Source organism: Pelodiscus sinensis, chromosome 1 (assembly GCF_049634645.1).
Source record: "Pelodiscus sinensis isolate JC-2024 chromosome 1, ASM4963464v1, whole genome shotgun sequence".
Taxonomy (NCBI): domain Eukaryota; kingdom Metazoa; phylum Chordata; order Testudines; family Trionychidae; genus Pelodiscus; species Pelodiscus sinensis.
The window spans coordinates 31226378-31242943 of NC_134711.1; positions in this window are offsets into that span (position 1 = coordinate 31226378).

A 16566-nucleotide genomic window follows, 5' to 3' on the forward strand; every position below is an offset into this window, starting at 1 on the left:
TTTGCACTTCTACACCATCTTTAATGTGAAGATCTCAAAGTATTTTGCAAGCATGCATTCACTCTTGAAACATTCATACGAGGTAAGCCTTGCTATTCCAGTTTAAAAGATGAGGAAACTGAGGCCCAGCAAGTTTTAATAAGTTGTCTGAAGTCCCACAAAAACTCAGACACAACTCTGGGAATGGAAGTCAGTATTCCCTAATGCCACACTCTGGTGTGCTGGCAGGGAGTTTAGGAATATATATTTTGGGTATAAGGCTCGCCAAATCACCTAGAAAATTCCTGGTTCGTCCCCTGCCTCTGGTCACAAAGTTAGAGATTACTGATGATCTCTGCATCTGAGAGGGAGTTTCCACATTTGTAGTATGTCAAACTAATAGCTACCTTTATTGCAATAGGCACCATAAGTATACATACCATTATGCAACAGGAAATAATTATATAAAAAGTTCTAATAACTCCAGGTGGTAACATGGATATACTCAAAGCATACAATTGCAATTGCCTAATAGAACACCATACTCACACCCTCCTGATGACCTTGAGGAGTTATAGGACCAGCCTACTCCATTGGAATAGCAGATGTCTCAGTGAGAGATGAGAAATTAGGATAGCGTAAGAAACTAAAGGCTTCAGTAGTACTTACAATGAAAGTTTAGAGAGTAAGTAAAGAAGAGATGACAGTCTTGGTTGTCCACGTTTATAAGCTGAATTGTATCATTTCTAGGCCAACCCTCAAAGCCAAAAATAGATTTCCACACCATAAGATTTTTGTGGGTACTCGTATTTAATTAGAGAATCAATTTGAGCCCCCTCTCTGAATATGCATGAGCTGTCACGTTGTGTCCCTATGAGAAGGTGGTGTTTTTATCTAACATTTAGAGAATACCACAAGTCTCATGCTGTTCCTTCTTTCTGAGTAATTAGGATGTTTTGCCCGTTCAAGTTAGGATATATTTTGGGAAGTACTGCTCTTAAATTCAGAAAATTATGTCATAACACCTACACCTATGAGGTTGTCATCACATGCCAGGCCTGATAATTCTATTTTCAGGACTTAGGATGTCTGTATGTTGTTGTGCACATTGGTATGTAGCTTTTGTAGTAGCACCTATCTCAACCTGATGTGCCAGTTTCAGCACTTTCGACTACCCATTACATATAACTGTTTACATCCTAACTTTATACCCTATTTCAACAAAGAAAGGAAAAGCTTGTATCTTATATCTTATCTCTACTGTATTATGTATCTACCATATCATATCTTATATCTTCAGCTGAAGCTAACATCTTACGGGGTAACATCCTGCAGGCCTTGTGAAAAGTTTATCAAAAATATATTGGTTTGCAAACAAGATTAGCAGGTAAGGTTAAATTTATAGGCTATGGGTGATATTGAACAGAATTGGAAACTTGCAAAATTGGGATCTTTCAGTGAAAGCCAAGGTGAAATCCAAATGACATTCCATAAAACTCCTTTTTTAATTTCCTTGTGGTCAGCTCTTTAACCACAGAACAAAATCTTTTTGAAGCAACTTAGAATGGGAGTAGACATGTTATTAAGCCCTGAGTAATTTTAATTACGCTTCCCTTGGCTTTGTAGACCTGAAGAGATTTGTCTTAAGATTGCTTACTTGCCAACTGCATTTTTCTCAAGTTTCCACAGATTTCATTTGCAGTTTCTCAACACATTTGTGTACCGTGCACTGACAAATATCACAGCTGTAAGTGCATTATGACATGACTGTAGCTGAGCAAATAGCCAATTTGTTTTGGTCGACTTGCAATTCCGAAATTCAACAAACAAAAATGTGTTCAACATGAACTGAAATAGAAAATTCCCTCAAATTTTTGATGAACTGAAAAAGCCAACTAAACTATCATTTTGTGTCAAACAAAACATGATCTGTCTGGTGGGAAACAGGGAAACTGAACTTAGGGTTGTTTTCTATGTGACAGGATCTAATCACTGTGCTATAGTACAGTTTCATTTATAGTCTCGGTTATAGTGTAGTCAGTCTCCTGTAAGAGCTGTTTTATGATCTGAAAAAAAAAAAGACCTGATTAGTGCTTGGGCCAGAGTCAGAACCTGAGAATAACTCTATAGCCTGATCTGTAGAGTACTCCCTGGAGATGTAGGTGCATTAGCTTCAAGTCATTGCGCTGTATCAGGAAGAGGGGAGACAAACTTGGGCCTTTTATACCACAACTGAGAAACTAAGCACCTTAGTCAAAGATTAGCAAAGAAACTCGTCCTTCAACTCTTTTGTGAATGGAACCAATGTCCCCTAGTCACCAAAACAACCTGGCAAATTGTCATTTTAGCAAATAGTTTGAGGTCAATAAATAGCATCAGCTGTCAAACAAAGTATTGGTGCCTCATACTGGTTGGGGAATGGGAGAAGAGGGTGAAATTGTCACAACATCAATCTGCTTAGTTTAAAAAAATATTTCCAAAGATACTTTGAATTCTGATGTCCACAGTATGTCGGTTTGTCAACATATATTTTTAACAGCATAGTCCAGCAAAACGGAAGGTTGTAGTAAGCATTTTTTTTCCTTACTAAACCACTACCAGTTTCTCCCACAGCACTTCCACTGCACAAGAGAGTGACAAGCAGGAACAAAGCTGTCAAATTAAAGGCACCTGACATGAGTGGTTTTGACAGCAACAAAACCAGAGTGTTTGATGTTTCACGAACAATACAAATGTCTTAGCATTTGTTCTATTTTTAACCCATGTCACCATCATCATAAATAAAGAACGTACATGAAATGCACAGAGAGCCAAGCCACTGTGGATCTATTTCAAAAATTACCTCCAATGGGGACTGTGTTCACCGCTCAGCCAAGTGGGAAGGGTTTGAAGACATAGGGACAGAAACAGCTGCCTAAAAGAGTACTGATCATACCCACATCACGTGCTCAAAGCTAAAATCCACAAAAGGCCTTGTCCAACATAACCAGCATCCTGCTTTCTGACAGGATTATTTTAAGCAAATGATGGCATTGAAGATTATTTACAGGAAAAAGTGTGTTTCTGCATGGAAACCCAGAAATGCCATTTGAAATTCATTTCTCTATTTTAAAATGACATGGACATGTGCCACTTGGTATACCTTTCTATAGAATGCTAATATGATGCCTCTGTTGCCAATAAAACTTTTCCACGCCTCCTCTCTCCCCACAACTATTTTCTTGTCATAAATATTTTGTCCTAAAAGGCAAGTTATGAGTATACAAAAATTGGCTAGTGGTCCTTGCTCATGTGCTCACAGTCTCATTAAAGTTTCCAAATATCAAACTGCAGAAAACTGAACTCTGCTGACCCACCATTTTCATTAAGGCCCCATCCCCCTGCTCAGACCATCCTCCCTCCCTCATTTTCACCAGGCTGGAGCAGGGGTTTGGGGTATAGGAGAAGTGTGGAGAAAGGAAGGGGCTCAGGGATGGGGTGAGAACTACAAGTTTGAGGCAACCCTGAGCTCAAGCAGCTTCTGGGAAGTGGTAACTAATCTACTCCCTCTGGCTCTGAGGAATAGGCCAAGGGGTTCTACCTGCCATCCTTACCCGCCATCCCTGAAACTTCTAGCTGCATTTCCCAGCCAATGGGAATTGCTTAGTCAGCGCTCAGAGAAACAGCTGTGTGTGTGGGTAGCATGTAGGGCTTCCCTGACTGCTCTTCTGCATAGGAGCTGCATGTATCAACTGCTTCCTGGAAGACATGCAGCAGTGGAACCAGGCATGTAGGCTGTCACCCCCACAGTGTAGCCAACCAAACTTCTAATGGCCCAGTTAGTGGTGCTGACTGGATTGCCCGAAGTCTCTTTTCAAGCAAGTGTTGTGGTCAAAAACAAGACAAATGGCAACTCTAAGTCTAACTGATTGCAATATTTGGCCTTGGAGAGGAATTTTCCCTCAGGGCAGATTGGCAGTAAACTTGGGGAGGATTTCACCATCTTCTGCAGCATGGAGCACAGGTCACTTGATAGAATCATCTGTGTGTCACTCACTTAATCAATTCCCTGACATAGCAGAAGCCTTGGGCACTGATGCACCTTTGTTCTAGTGGTTTGTGCCTGTGGTACACAATAGCTTAATCTTCAGGGAACTGTAATATGTGGGTTTAAATCTGGATGTTGGGTTTATGTGCAGGTTGCTGGGGAGGTATTTAATGGCCTGTGATATACAAGAGGTTGTAGCAGACCACCTGTTTCTCCCTTCTGGTCTCCAAGACCATGATTTGACAATGGCTTGTGTCTCTTTATTGTAGACTGTTCCAAAACTCATAAAGATGCATAAAGCTAACTCACTTAATATATCCAGAAGACAGTACATAGCAACAGTACACTGTGCTACAATACCAAATGTGAAACATAAGGATGGATATACTCTTAAAATATTTGGTGGGATTGCAGTAACCTTGAGAGGAAGGCCCACATGGATTGTATAGTCTCTGTAAAATTCCCAGTATAATTCCTCTTATCCAGTTTACAGTTCTTGCAATGATCCCCCATATGGTGCATTATGGAAGTTCAACTAGATGGGATCTACCACATTTCTCTATCTACAATTTCAGTTACTTTCTTGAAGAAGGAGACCAGATTATTCGGGCATGAAACCTATGTTGTATTACATTCCATTTAGCATTTACCTCCAGTAATTTAATTAGTCGTTCTTTCAGAATTTGTTCTAAATCCTTGCAAACTACTGCACTCAGACTAACAAGTGTGTAATTTTCTCTGTCTTAAACATATGTATGGCATTAGATGTTCTTTAGTCATATGGTACTACACACAAATAGATAAACAGTCTTGCTAACCGGCTTGCAATCTCATGTTTCAGTTCTTTGAGTATTCTGGGATAAAATTTATCCATTTGAGTCTTTCTTTCCCCTCAAATATGGCAACGTCCATTTCTAGACACTAATTTCCTTTATGCACATTATCATTCTTGCTGAAAACTAAGGCAAAGTATTCATTTAGTTTGGAGACCATACTGAGGTTATCTTTAATCTCCGTATCATCTATACTACACAGTGACGCAACCTCATCCTTTCTTGTTTTTTAATTTATATAACTAAAAACCGTTTTTAACTATTTTCTTGGTAAAGAACAATTCAGCTTGACTTTTCACAATTTTCATTTTATTCCTACATTTTCTAACTTCTCTGATCTAGGCTAATACAGGTTGAAACTCTCTTAACCAGGATTCTCTGGGCTGGCAACATCCGTGGTTCGGCACGGATGTTGCAGGACCAGAGAGTCCAGGTGGAGGACCAGTGTCAAGGATCCCTGCGGGGCCAGCAGGGCAATGGGCTGCCCACAGTGAGTTGATGGCGGGGCCACCCAGCATGTGGTAGCAGGTCTGCCCAGTGGGGTTTGGAAGACATGTGCGTGACTGCCCAGTAGGGCTGAGAGCTGTGGTAGCTTGGTGGACCAGGGATCCATGGCACGTGGCTACACAGCAGGTCCCAGATCCCCAGCATGGCATGTGCAGCTGCCCTGAGGGACCCAGAGCCCCAGTGCAGTGACATGACTACCTGTGGTACTCGGAGCCAAGGCAGCAATGGCTGCCCAGTGGGGTCAGCAGGAGATGAGGGGTTGGCCAGGAGGTTCCAGAAATTACCTCCCCTAGTCTGACAAAATCTCTCATCCAGGACCAGTCAGGTCCCGAGGGTGCCAGACGAGGGAGGTCTGACATGTAGACTGATGAACACCTTTTTCTATTCCCTATAGGCTCTCTAACGTAAGAAGTTCCTTGGGAATGTCATCTGGGTATAGCATATTTCCACTAGTGACAGAATATGCCCAGATTTTCTTCTTCCTCTATATATGGGGATTAGCCACTGGCTTGCCACCCCATAACTGACTGAAGTGCTGCTTCTAAATTTTTAATGATTAGGATATTTTATGGTTAAATTGCCTTTATTGTCTTGAACTAGTCAGTTGATGTTTGTTTTTCTTTTTGACATCTAAGTGTGTTGTGCGTTGGCTTAATGTCATTTTGTGCTGCAGTGGTCCGTGCATCCATTTCCAGTTTTGTCTGGCAGTCTTGTTTGTCCTTCCTTTCATTCTTTGGTCTCTGTGGGGTTTTGTTTTGTTTTCTTAATATATATTCCTTCAGATTCACTCTGTCTATATTGTTGTTCTTGCTTGATTCAGTTTCAGTTTGTTTTTCAATCTTTGTTCTATTTTCTGCCATATCACCTTCTATTACATTCATTGTGATATTTCTTCTAAATCCCAGCAATTCACAGGTTTTAGTAAAAGATTCCTTTACCCATTTATTTTTATCTGTTCTGACATTTTCAAGCACTTGGTATCTATGTGCTAGCAGCATTTTGAACTCTTGTTGTGTTATTTGTTTCAGCTTTGTGATATTTAAAGCCCTACCAAATTCATAGCCATGAAAAATAAATCACAGACCATGAATTCTGGTTTCCTCCTTCCCATGAAATCAGGGCTTCTGTGTGCTTTTCCCCTCTACTATAAAGATTTCCCAGAGGAACCCAGCATTTCTCAAATTTGGAGTCCTGACCCAAATAGTAGGTCACACATTTTTAAGGGAGTAATAGTATTGCCAGCCTTACTTCTTCACTGCCTTCCAAGCTGGGTGACTTGAGAATGGCAGCTGCTGACTGAGGGCCCCACTCAGCACGTATCAGCACAGAAGGAAGGATGGCAACACCATACCAGGACTTTCTTGCTTCTGCACTCCTGTTGGCGATGGCTCTCCTTCAAGAGCTGGGTTCCCAACCAGCAGCCACTGCTGCCCAGCTCTGAAGGCAGAACCATCACCAGCAGAAGCACAGAAATAAGCATAGCAGTAGTGCAAGCCCTGCAACTCCTTTTTTTGGGTCAGGATCCCTACAATTACAACAGTATGACATTTCAGATTTAAATAGTTGAAATTATGAAAATTACAATTTTTTAAACTTCTATGACCATGAAATTGACCAAAATGAACCATGCTGAGGCCCTAGTGATATTATGCCATGGACATCTCTGTTAGTTAGCTCTCTCCTGTTCTGATATGTATCAATAATGTAGTTACTACTAGTACATGGAGCCTTCCCACACCTATCCTGTTCCTTCTGTCCACACCTATCCTTTAAAGTTCTTTTCCATTGCACCAAATTGTAATGTGGCCAATCTGATTATCTTTTTTGGGATCTGATTGCTTCCAAATTATCTAATGAATAATCATTCACAATAAAAGCAGAGGGGGAAACAATGAACATAAAGGACAGTTGTAGACTAGAAATGCTGCTGTTGAAGTAGATGGTAAAACTATCCTTTTGATTTCAAACAATGAATCAGGCCAAGAATGTATATTTCGGTCCTAGAATGGTAACTTGATTTTTACTATGAAAAAATACTGTATTTATCGGACCATTTGAAAAACACCATTGGGAGAGTATTATAAGGACTGGCATTGTGTTTGTTCATTTCAGATTCTGTTAGTCATTTTAGAGCATATTTCTGCCATTTTTTAAAACAAGAATTTAACCACTTCCTTTTTATGTCAGAGCTGGAGACCTTTTTTTGCACTTGAATGGGTTTTAGTGGTGAATGAAAACTCTTCCAGCAGTGTTGCAAAACCTCCCACTGAGGGGCATATTGTCTGTTTTGCCTAAGGCATTAAAATTTCTGTGACTGGCTCTGGCTAAAAGACAAACAACAAATGTAAAGAAACAGCTTTTATGTGTGGTGCAGAACATACTGTATGCTTCACATCAGTCACACTGTGCTAAAAAGTCTGATTATACATTTATGGTTCTGTATAATTATGGCCCTATTCAAACTTGGATCAGAACCATGCTAATGTTATTGTGTTTAAACACTGCTATTTCTAGGAAGGTTTTAACATAGCCATCTCTGTGAATCAGATTTTTTTTTTTGTCAAACATGATACAACCATTTTATAAAATTACTGCTAAGCTATTCTATAGGGATCTGGGTTAGATGCATTCTTAATATTCCATGATGCAGGCGGAAGAGTAAACACCACATCAATGAAATTTGCAGACAATACTTAAACTACATAATAGCTTCAATAGGAGAGCTTGAGGGACACCTCACTACCACAATGTCCCATAGTATTGTGTTCAGGGCACACATCTGAGAAGTGGGTAAATTATGTCTGCATCCTTTCTCCACATCAAGCAGGGCAGTGGGGAACTTAACCTGAATCTGCTGTATCCTAAATGAATACTCTAATCAATGGGCCAAAGATTATAAGCCCTCTGGTTGTTTTGTGTGGGGTTAGGCAGTCAGATTGGGCTCCCATAAGCAAGAGTGGAAAAGGAGTTTCAGGGGATAGCCGAGTTAATCTGTTGCAGAAAAAAACAACAAATGGTCTGGTAGCACTTTATAGACTAACAAAACATGTAGATGGTATCATGAGCTTTCATGGGCACAGCCCACTTCTTCAGATGACCGGAGTTATGAGTAGGGGATATGAAAACTCGAAATAAATAGGAAAGGGGAAGGGGAGGGTAGAAAAACAAAAAAAGCAAAAAGGAAGGGGGGTGTGAGACAGGGCATCATTAAGTATCTGGAGAATGGGTACTTAAACTTAAGCAGATCAAAGTAAATAGATAGATACTAAGACAGGAAGGATACCACTCTCAGGGTATGTCTACACTACCCCGCTAGTTCGAACTAGCGGGGTAATGTAGGCATACCGCACTTGCAAATGAAGCCCGGGATTTGAATTTCCTGAGCTTCATTTGCATAAGCGGGGAGCCGCCATTTTTAAAACCCCGCTGGTTCGAAACCCGTGCAGCGCAGCTACACGGGGCACAAACTAGGTAGTTCGAAGTAGGCTTCCTAGTTCGAACTACTGTTACTCCTCGTGAAATGGGGTTCGAACCAGCGGGGTTTTAAAAATGGCAGCTCCCCGCTTATGCAAATGAAGCCCGGGAAATTCAAATCCCGGGCTTCATTTGCAAGTGCGGTATGCCTACATTACCCTCCTAGTTCGAACTAGGAGGGTAATGTAGACATACCCCCAGAGATGTTAGAACCTTCAGTGGTTATAAAGTAGGTAGTGTCCTAGCCAGCCCATATCTCTATTGAGGCTATGCCCATGAAAGCTCATGATACCATCTACATGTTTTGTTAGTCTATAAAGTGCTACCAGACCATTTGTTGTTTTGGAAGAGTGGAACAGAACCCCTAGCTTGAGGACCTATTGGGTGTGAGTTAGATACCTAACTAAGGAATCTGCATGCATGCTGACTATCAGAAACATATGTGTTTGGGGTAATTAATGGTGGAAATTTAGACACTGAGGGACTTTAGACATTTGAAGGGTTAGACAACTATAAGAAATGTTGGGGCACTGAGTGACACCTAAACAGCTAGGCTTTCAACCTGCAGATTACAACAGTCCCATATAGTCTGTAATTGGACACAGACAGACAGATCACACCCTGACCAGGGGGTTCCCTTACTCATAACACAATCCGTGATTATAAAAGTGTGATATTGGATATTAAAAGTAGTGGTGGGCAACCTGCAGGCTATGGGCCACATGTGGCCCACTGGAGTTCTACGTGTGGCCCATGAAACATTTTGTTTTACTGTTGCCCATGGTTGCCCATCACTGGTCTACATTCACATGGATACAAATCTATAAACAAAAAGTATACACGAAAGAAACAAATTGAATCTTCCTCTTCTCTTCAAATGTAGTTTCCTGAAGTTGTAGGAAGCATATGGATATGATTTTTTTCTCTTCAACAACTACAAGAAAAATGCAGAGAGTAAGCCACTGTTTATAGCATTTGTAGACTTAGCAAAGGCGTTTGATACAGTCAGTAGATCAGGACTGTACAAAGTGTTAACTAAGATTGGTTGTCCACCAACTCTACTCAAGCTCATAAGCTCATAATATATTTTCATGAAGATATGAAAGCAACAGTGTAATATGATAGATATGATACATGATACTTCTGAACCCTTTGTAGTAAAAAGTGGAGTCAAATAGAGATGTGTCCTTGCTCCTATTCTCTTTGGTATATTCTTCTCAGTCCTATTAAATTGTGCATTTCTAAACTCACACAGTGATGTATTTCTCCACACAAGGTTAGATGGTTCTCTTTACAACCTGACACGACTCAAGGCTAAAACTAAGGTCAAGAAAGTTCTCACTAGAGAACTCCTATTCGCAGATGATGCAGCGCTTGTCACACATAATGAAGACACGCTACAGGCACTGATGGATTCTCTGTCCAGAGTTAGTAAAAAGTTTTCTCTCGACATAAGTGTGAAGAAAACTGTTGTGTTTGCTCAAGGTGTCTCTCAACCACCCAAGGTCATTTTGAATGACAGTCTATTAGAGGTGGTTCAACAATTCTGTTACCTTAGGTCTACTGTCACCACAAATCTCTCCATGGATGAAGAACTGAACATCAGAATTGGGAAGGCAGCCACAGACTTATGAAATGAGCATGGAACAATCCCAGACTGACATTGAAAACAGATACTGATATACCAAGTGTGCGTATTAAGTGTCTTGCTTTATGGATCTGAGAGCTGGACTACCTACTCATGCTAAGAGAAAAAATTGATTAGTTTCCACCTGAACTGCCTTCACAGAATCAAGAATATTAAGTGGCAAGACAAAGTTTCAAATGTAGATGTCCTATCAAGAGCTGGCATATCCAGTCTCATAGCGATCCTTAACAACAGAAGACTCCAGTGGCTTGGCCATGTGAGGAGAATGAGTGATAAACACCTTCCCAAAGAAATCCTCTTTGGTGAACTAAGAAGTGGAGTGAGGGCAGGAGGAAGGCCAAAGTTAAGATTCAAGGATATATGTAAAAACACTATGAGAAGGTTTGACATCAATCCAAGCTCTTGGGAATCTACATTATCAGATCACAACACCTGGCTACAATTATTACAACAGGTCACGTCATTTTTTGATAGGACCCGTGTAAGTTATGCAAAAGAACTCCGCTTCAGAAGGAAAAATTCTCAGACTCATGAAAATGAAAGTAGATTGGCATGTAACTATTGTAATCGACAGTGCAAATCTAATATTGGACACAAGCTATAAAAGAAGTTGCAAATCCAGGCATAATCATAGATTGTCACTGCCGCTGCTTACCACTATCTCTCGAGATGAATGGGCCATATATAGGAAGCATAGCTCATGAAGTAAGCAGACTCTTTCCCCGACAGGGAAAGTATAAAGTTTGTATGTAACTTTGACATTTTGAGAACAAAAAAAGCTCAATGTGCATAGCAGCTCAGTGGATTCAGTGGTAAGAGGACATGAATAACAAAAATGTCATTGCATCAGTCATTGGATTAATGCTGAAGCTGCCTGCCTTTTACTATTAAGGTTATGACTTATACAGGACAAACTCCTCATCCATTTTATTTATCAATGCTAGTCATATGATTTACGTGCTTTAACTTTACTAATAGAATTGATGTTTTCTTTAGACATTTATATTTGTCTGCCCCAATGAAAAGATAGTCACAGTCACTTCAAACAATGAACTGTGCCACAACTAGTCTATATTAAATTAGACTATACTTAATCCAATGTAGTTTATCTGGAGGTAGTTTTGGAGAATAGTTCCTTTCTTTGAAGAGGCAGTGGGTAAAAAATATCCAGGGGAAAGCCAAGCTGGAATGTAATAAGAAAATCAAATGGTTTCTAAGTACCTAAAGGCTGGATAGTCAAAAGAGGCAGATAAGAACCATTAAGTAGAAAACAACAAATGGTCAAAACTATGTAGCACTTTAAAGACTAACAAGATGGTTTATTAGGTGATGAGCTTTCGTGGGCTAGACCCACTTCCTCAAATCAATATGTGGAAGAAAATTGGTACAACCATATACACCAAAGTGATACAATCCAAAAAATGAACGCATGTGAAATTGACAAATCAAATTTTAGAACAGAGTGGGGGTGATGGGGGGAAGGTTAGTGTCTATGAGGTAATGACATAGGTATGATAATAGGGGAAATTTCTGTGAGGTAATGACATTAGGGATGATAATTGGGGAAACTATCTTTGTAATAGCGACGAGGAGTCCTGTGGCACCTTATAGACTAACTGAAGTGTAGGAGCATAAGCTTTCGTGGGCAAAAACCCACTTCGTCAGATGCATGTAGTGGAAATTTCCAGAGGCAGGAATAAATATGCAGGCCAGGATCAGGCTGGAGATGACCAGGTGGATCCAATCAAGGAGGATGAGGCCCACTTCTAGCAGCTGATCTGGAGGTGTGAATTCCAAGAGAACAGAAGCTGCTTTTGTAGTTAGCAAGCCATTCACAGTCTTTGTTTAATCCAGAGTTGATTGTGTCAAACTTAAAGATGAACTGTAGCTCATCAGTTTCTCTTTTGAAGTCTGGTCCTGAAGTTTTTTTGCTGCAGGATGGCTACTTTTAGATCTGCAATTGTGTGTCCAGGAAGATTGAAGTGTTCCCCTACAGGTTTTTGTATGTTGCCATTCCTAATATCAGATTTGTGTCCATTGATTCTTTTACGTAGGAACTGTCCTGTTTGGCCGATGTATATAGCAGTGGGGCATTGTTGGCACATGATGGCATTTATTAAGTTGGTGGATGTGCAGGAGAATGTACCAGTGACAGTATGGCTGATCTGGTTAGGTCCTGTGATGGTGTTGCTGGTGTATATATGTGGGCAGAGTTGGCACCGAGGTTTGTTGCAAGGATTGGTTCCTGAGTTCGAGTTATTATGGTGCGGTGTGTAGTTGCTGGTGAGAATATGCTTCAGGTTGGCGGGTTGTCTGTGGGCAAGGACCGGCCTACCTCCCAAGGCCTGTGAAAGCGAGGGATCATTGTCCAGGATGGGCTGAAGATCACTAATGATGCGTTGGAGAGGTTTTAGCTGGGGACTGTAGGTGATGGCCAGTGGTGTTCTGTTGGTTTCTTTCTTGGGCTTGTCCCGTAGCAGGAGGCTTCTGGGTACACGTCTGGCTCTGTCAATCTGTCTCCTCACTTCCTCGTGTGGGTATCGCAGTTTACAGAATGCTTGTTGAAGGTCTTGTAGGTGTAGGTCTCTGTCTGAGGGGTTGGAGCATATGCGGTTGTACCTCAGTGCTTGGCTGTAAACAATGGATCGTGTGGTGTGTCCGGGATGGAAACTGGAGGCATGCAGGTAAGTATAGCGGTCGGTAGGTTTTCGGTATAGGGTGGTATTGATATGACCGTCACTTATTTGTATCGTGGTGTCCAGGAAATGGACCTCCCGTGTAGATTGGTCCATGCTGAGGTTGATGGTGGGGTGGAAGCTGTTGAAATCATGGTGAAATTCTTCCAGAGTCTCCTTCCCATGGGAGACAGATTGACAGAGACAGACGTGTACCCAGAAGCCTCCTGCTACGGGACAAGCCCAAGAAAGAAACCAACAGAACACCACTGGCCATCACCTACAGTCCCCAGCTAAAACCTCTCCAACGCATCATTAGTGATCTTCAACCCATCCTGGACAATGATCCCTCGCTTTCACAGGCCTTGGGAGGTAGGCCGGTCCTTGCCCACAGACAACCCACCAACCTGAAGCATATTCTCACCAGCAACTACACACCGCACCATAATAACTCGAACTCGGGAACCAATCCTTGCAACAAACCTCGGTGCCAACTCTGCCCACATATATACACCAGCAACACCATCACAGGACCTAACCAGATCAGCCATACTGTCACTGGTACATTCTCCTGCACATCCACCAACGTAATATATGCCATCATGTGCCAACAATGCCCCACTGCTATATACATCGGCCCAACAGAACAGTCCCTACGTAAAAGAATCAATGGACACAAATCTGATATTAGGAATGGCAACATACAAAAACCTGTAGGGGAACACTTCAATGTTCCTGGACACACAATTGCAGATCTAAAAGTAGCCATCCTGCAGCAAAAAAACTTCAGGACCAGACTTCAAAGAGAAACTGCTGAGCTACAGTTCATCTTTAAGTTTGACACAATCAACTCTGGATTAAACAAAGACTGTGAATGGCTCGCTAACTACAAAAGCAGCTTCTCCTCTCTTGGAATTCACACCTCCAGATCAGCTGCTAGAAGTGGGCCTCATCCTCCTTGATTGGATCCACCTGGTCATCTCCAGCCTGATCCTGGCCTGCATATTTATTCCTGCCTCTGGAAATTTCCACTACATGCATCTGACGAAGTGGGTCTTTGCCCACGAAAGCTTATGCTCCTACACTTCAGTTAGTCTATAAGGTGCCACAGGACTCCTCGTCGCTTTTGCAGATTCAGACTAACACGGCTACCCCTCTGATACTATCTTTGTAATGGGTGAGATAATTAGAGTCTTTGTTTAGACCCATACATAAAGTGTCAAATTTAAGCATAAATGACAATTCAGAAGCTTCTCGTTGAAGTCTGGAGTTAAAGTCTCTTTGAAGCAATATGCATGTTTTAAGGTCATTCAGGGAATGGTCAGTCTCGCAGAAATGGCAAGCAACAGTTTTCTCTCTATGAGAGAGTTTTATGTCTGTTTTGTGTGCATTGATTCTTTGCCGAAGTGTCTGAGACGTTTGTCCAATGTACCTAGCAGATGCACACTTTAGGCACATGATAGCATAAATTATATTTCTGGATGAACAGGAATATGTGTTCTTGATCTTTTAATAGGCATGGTTAGGTCCAATAATAGTGTCAGAAGAGTAAATATGTGGACAAAGCTGGCACTGGGGTTTGTTTCAAGGGAAAGTTCCAGGGTTGGTATTAGTGTGGTATGTCCTGTAGTTGTAGGTAAGAATCATCCTGAGGTTAGGTGGTTGTCTGTAGGAGACTGTGGGTCTGTCTCCCAGAGCCTCTCGGTGTGTAGTATCCTGTTCCAGTATAGGTTGTAGTTTACTGATAATGCGTTGGACAGGTTTAAGTTGGGGGCTATAGGTGATGACAAGTGATGTTCTATTGTTGGTTTTCCTGGGTCTGTCTTGAAGTAGATGGTTTCTGGGTATCCGTTTGGCTCTTTCAATTTGTGTTTTTATTTCTCCGGGTGGGTAATTGAGGTTTAAAAATGCTTGATAGAGATCCTACATTTTCTGGTCTGTCAGTGGGATTAGAGAAGATGTGATTGTATCTGAGGGCTTGGCTATAGACGCTGGATTGTATTGTGTGTCCTGGATAGGAGCTGGAGGCATGTAGGTAACTGTAGGAGTCAGTGGGTTTTCTGTAGAGAGTGGTGTCTAATTTACCATTGGTGATTTGTACTGTGGTGTCCAGGAAATGGATCTCTCGTGTAAAATGGTCCAGGCTGAGATTGATGGTGGGGTGTAGGTTGTTAAAGTCTCTGTGGAATGCATCCAGTGTTTCTTGGCCATGCGTCCAGATCATAAAGATGTCATCGATGTAGCGTAAGTAGAGAAAAGGTAAAAGGGGACGGGATCTGAGAAAACGTTGTTCTAAGTCAGCCGTAAAGATGTTAGCGTACTGTGTGGCCGTGCAGGTACCCATGGCTGTGCTGCTGATCTGGAGGTATAAGTTGTCCCCAAATTGGAAATAATTGTGGGTGAGAACAAAGTTACACAGGTCTGCTACCAGATTGTCAGTGGTATTCTCTGGGGTAGTGTTTCTAATTGACACTTTATGTATGGGTCTAAACAAAGACTCTAATTATCTCACCCATTACAAAGATAGCTTCCCCAATTATCACCCCTAATGTCATTACCTCACAGAAACTTCCCCTATTATCATCCCTATGTCATTACTTCACAGACACTAACCTTCCCCCCTCACCCCCACTCTGTTCTAAAATTTGATTTGTCAATTTCACATGCGTTCATTTTTTGGATTGTATCACTTTGGTATATATGGTTGTGCCAGTTTTCTTCCACATATTGATCTGAGGAAGTGGGTCTGTCCCAGGAAAGCTCATCACCTAATAAACCATCTTGTTAGTCTTTAAAGTGCTACATAGTTCTGTCTTTTGTTTCAGCTAGACCAGACTAACACAGCTGCATCTCTATCACTATTCAACAAAATGGTCAGGTAGCACTAAAGACTGACAAAACATGTTGATGGTATCATGAGATTCTACATAGACAAAGAACCATTATCACCTTCATTGTTTAGTAGGCTAATAATGACCCAGCCATCCAGTGTCTTTATTCAGTCCATGGGTGTGAGAATTGAATTTGTGAATGAGTTGTAGTTCCAGTCCTTCCCTGTGTATTTGACTTGTGGAATTGGTTTGTAACAAAACAGCCACTTGAAGATCTGTTAATGAATGCACAGGGAAGACTGAAGTGTTCTCCAATAGGTTTTTGTAAGTCATCTAAGAGCCCAGTAAGCAGTGGAAGTGTTGATAAAGAAAGGCAGTGTGTGAGCCAGCTGATATCTTTATTCATTCATCCCTGATAGGAATCAAACTTGTAAATGAAGTTAAGTTCCAACCCTTCCCTGTGTATTTGGCTTGTGGAATTGGCCTGAAACAAAATTGTGACTTTGAAGTATGTTACTTAACTTTCTATATAGAACTAGCATTTTATCACATGAGATCAATGCATAATATGGGATACCAGTAGGGCTTACCT